At 45.5% G+C, this 4,497-nt stretch overlaps 1 protein-coding gene across 1 annotated transcript in view; it reads right to left on the bottom strand.

Annotated features, from left to right (window-relative positions):
* The window catches only part of Taok3 (TAO kinase 3), a 165,469-nt gene that overhangs the window by 154,103 nt on the left and 6,869 nt on the right, over positions 1-4,497 (bottom strand). The gene's annotated exons all lie outside the window — the stretch shown is intronic.

The raw sequence follows: 4,497 nt of genomic DNA, 5'->3' as shown, positions 1-4,497 counted from the left end.
CCTCTCCCTCTCTTTCCCTCTCCCTCCCTTTCCCTCTCCCTCTCCCTCTCCCTCTCCCTCTACCTCTCCCTCTCCCTCTCTTTTTCTGTCTCTCTCTCTCTCTGTCCCCCCCACCCCCTGCCGAACTAGTGATCACCTGAAGGAGGTTTAAGGCTGGCGCTACCAACACCAGGAGCATCTAGGATCTAGGACACTACCACCCCCGGGCTCAAACTGAGAGCCATCCAGCAAGGTTCATTAGACACTAGTGACTGCCCGATTCAAAGAGACAATTTATTTCAACAGTTTTTTATGCTTTCTGTCTAAAACTTACTGTTACTGAGCCTGTTCTAGTGGGTAAGGGGGTTGGAGGGTTGGGGGGAGGAATGGAACAGGATGCTTCCAAGTTCAAGTCTTGCTTGGGCTGCTGGGGATTTCAAAGCCTGTCTGGGCTTCAGTGAGTTCAAGGACACCTTGGGCAATGTAGTGAGAGGCTGTCTAAAAGATGGACTGTGGAGGGAGAGAGGCTTGCAGTTCAGCCAGAGTCTGCAGTTTGGATCCCAGAACCCACATCATGTGGCTCATAGATGCCTGCAACTCTAGTTCCAAGGGATCCAAAGCCCACTCCTGGCTTTCCTGGGCACACACCTACATGTGCACGGATGCACACATAAATTAAAAAGCCCAAATCTTTAAAAAAGAAACCGCAGGCTGAGGAGTCAGTTCAACGGGAGGTGAGGCCCTAGACTCAGTTTCAGAGCCCACTCCAAGTCCCCTGCTCTATTTTAGTGACTCCCCAACCAGTGGGGAGTGACTCCTTTGGGGGGAGTCACATCTCAGAAATTCTGCATATCCACAATAACATTATTAACATTAATATAACATTATTAATTTATATTAATAACATATGTAATTAATATTAACATTAACATAACAGTATGCAAAATTACAGTGATGAAGTAGCAATGAGATAATGTTCTGGTTGGGGGTCACCATGATGAGGAACTGTGTTAAAGGGCCAGAGCATTAGGAAGGTTCAAAACATGGTTCTTGGCACTAGCATATTGTGATGAACATGACAGAGTCTGGGATTTGGGAGGTGGGGTCATATATAAATGGGAAAGAGAAGTTCCACATGGCAGAGACTGAAGGCTCTAGGATAGCAATTGGGGCAGCTGACAGCAGTTGCTGTTCACTACAAAGAGCACTGTGGTCTGGCTGCCACCCAAGTGTATGAAGAATATTCAGGCTTGATGCCTCTTGCCAGTAAGCCCTGTCCTGGGGAGGCTAAGTTGGGAGGATGGCAGGTTCAAGGCCAGCCTGGCTTACAAGAATTCAGTATGTGGAAGTGAGGGCTTGCCTGTCCTTGGGATTTCAAATGCACACTGGAGGTGGATAGTGCTCAGTTATTTTAAATCAGGCTTAAAGCTTGCTTCAAAGGCAATTAGTCATACATGCAGAGAGCTGATAACATCCCTCAATTAATGTGAGGAGTTTGATTTGACCATTTTGCAGCATCAATATCATAACCAATGGAGACCTAGTGAAAAGCCTCACGGGGCTATGCTCTAGAGCTGGGGCTCATGATTACTGTAGCTTTAAGTTGCCTAAGGATGTGACACAGGCATAAGAAAGATTACCTCACAACGATCAGTTTTCATATATTTTTCTCCTGCCTAAGTTGTGCTCTTCTTGGCTTTTATGGTCAAAAGTAGAGAAACACAAGTCTAACCCAAAGGCAAACCTACAATCCAGGGAGTATTACAGACATCAACATACTTCCAAACTATTTCCCTTCCTCAGGGCTTTTACTTCCTTATGCTCAAAATAACGAAACTCTTACAGCCAACCAATTGGAGAACTTGCTCAAGCCAGATTTCTATTAGTCATTCAACAAATATTCACTAAACAACTAGTTGGGTGATCCCACTGAGTCAAACAAGAATCTCTCTATGGACCCTAAATGCTGGTGGAGGGATTTAAGATGAACAGAACAAACAGAATGGTTTGTTTCTCTGGCAGAAGTTAGTGCTGGGGAGAAGAATTCAGTCAGAAGGTCGGGGACCAACCCACCCAAAGTTTATTTGTGCTCAGCTAGCAAGTGATCATTCTGAAAAGGAAGGCCTTTGTTTTGGAAGATTGGGGTGTGAAACTTTCCTGACTGACTCCACTACCATCTTCTGTTGCATGTAACAGAGAAGTGCATGTGTGCATGCATGCATCTGTGTGTGTGCATGAGTGAGTATGCATGTGTGTGTAGTGTGAGCATGCATGAATGCATCTGTATGTGTGCATGCATGCATCTGTGTGTGCCTGTGCCTGTGAGCATGTGTGTGTGTGTGAGTGTGAGTGCATGGGCATGAATTTCTGGGTATGCCTGTATATTGCTTGCATGTGGAAAACAGACTTACACCGATGCCAGTGTCTCCCTCACACACTCTCTACTTCATTGTTTGGAGACACTATCTCTCATGGCACCTGTTGCTCATTGATTTCCCTAAATAGGCCAGGAAATCTCAATGTACCAGCTTCCACCTCCAAAGTACCAAGATTACAGATGTGCCCCACCACATCTGGCTTAAAAAACTTTTTTTGGGGCAGGATGCTAGAGAAATGGCTCAGAGTACTTGCTGCTCTTGCAGAGGGCCAGGATATGTTTCCTGGCATCTATGTGACAGTTGTCAACTATCTTTAACTCCAGCTCCAGAGTATAAGACACCCTCTTCTGGCCCCCTCAGTCCCTGCATACATGCAGTGCACATACATACATGCAAGCAAAACATCCATGCTCATAAAATGTTTTTAAAATTAAAAAGAGAGCTGGGCAGTGGTGGCATATGCCTTTAATCCCAGCACTTGGGAGGCAGAGGCAGGCAGATTTCTGAGTTCGAGGCCAGGCTGGTCTACAGAGTGAGTTCCAGGACAGCCAGGGTTACACAGAGAAACCCTGTCTTGAAAAAACCAAAAACCAAACCAAACCAAACCAACCAAACAAACAAACAAAAAACAAAACCAAAACCAAAAAAATTAAAGAGAATTTTTAAATTATATTTTCATTTACTTTGAATATATGTGGGTAGAAATGTGTGTGTGCCTATGAGCATACATGTCAAACCATGAGTCAGAGGACAAATTATGAGAGTCAGCTCTCGCCTCCACCACAGGCATCCCAAGAAGTGGTGGCAGGCTTCTTTCCCCACCAATCTGTCTCAGCAGCCCACACCTACTTTTATTGGGTGCTAAGGATCCAGACTCAGGTTCTTGTGAGCACTTTACAGACTGAGCCTTCTCTCCAACCTAAGAATCGTACTTTATTTGTTAATAAGACCCAGAGAAAGCAGAACAAAACTCCAAAGGACCCAGATAATAAAAACACCATCCAAGGAAACAATGTTAACAGTCAGAGTGAACTTAGGAGGCAGAGGCAGGTGGATCTCTGAGTTCAAGGCCAGCCTGGTCTACAGAGAGAGTCCCAGGTCAGCCAGGGCTACACAGAAAAACTTTGTCCTGAAAAACCAAGAGAGTCAAAGTGAAATGTTGAAAATGATGGTGGATGTTTCCAAGGCCTGGGTGCCTGATGTCAGACTTTGCAAATCTCATGCTCAGAGGTAGAGTCTTCCCTCAGAAACTGTCCCTGTTAATGTCACCTGCAGTGACAATTGCATTCTGCCTGCAACTCTCTGCATAACTTAAGTACTAGTTTGAATCTAAAGTATTACAATTTAATACAACTCAATAGCTGAGATATCCATTATAAGGTTAGAAATATAAGAGATTGTCTTTCTAAAATCAGGAAGATGGACGGACATCTATGAAGAAGTTAAGTGTAAACCCTAGAATGGACTATCAGAATATTCTAGAACAAGGGAAGCATACACAAGTACTTCCGGAATTCAAGAGAGAGAAGCAACAAGGGTAGTCAGGGGTTTCACCAGTGATGGCAGCTCTGTTCAGTGATAGAGCACTTGTCCAGCACACACATGGCCCTGGGCCCAGCCCCAGCCCAACACAAAAACAAAACAGAAGAATCTGGAGGCTGAGGGGGCAGAGGCATTGGAAGGGCAGGGGCAAAGATGGGCCCACAGCAAGGCAGGAAGCATGTGGCCAGCAGGTGGGTAAGCAGGCTCAGGGAAGGGTTAAGAACTGACTCCCACCATTGTCCTCTGACCTCCATGGGCATGCCCTACCACACCCACAGTACACACTAAGTAAGTGTGTGAAAAAAATCGGGTGCCCAAACCCAAGAACATGTTGCTAAATCTTCCAGGAGACTGATCTGCGGCTCTGAATCGGAGAAGATCAGAGTCTGCTCTGAGGAAGTCAGAGAGTGTCTGTGTATATTGAAAGGTAGAGACTGGGAGCAGGAAAGATGGCTCAGCGCAAAGAAACCTACATGCATACAAGCAGACAGAAGCATGGAGGGAGAGCGTGGAGGGCTTCCATATGAAAAGCCAGCTCAGAGGTAGAGCTCCTGCCTCTGTCTCCATAGGAAAAAAAGAAAGAAAGAAAGAGAGAGAG

This window comes from Mastomys coucha, unplaced genomic scaffold (assembly GCF_008632895.1).
Source record: "Mastomys coucha isolate ucsf_1 unplaced genomic scaffold, UCSF_Mcou_1 pScaffold22, whole genome shotgun sequence".
NCBI lineage: Eukaryota > Metazoa > Chordata > Mammalia > Rodentia > Muridae > Mastomys > Mastomys coucha.
Note: the sequence above shows the minus strand (reverse complement) of the source record. Positions and strands in the feature narration are given on the sequence as shown.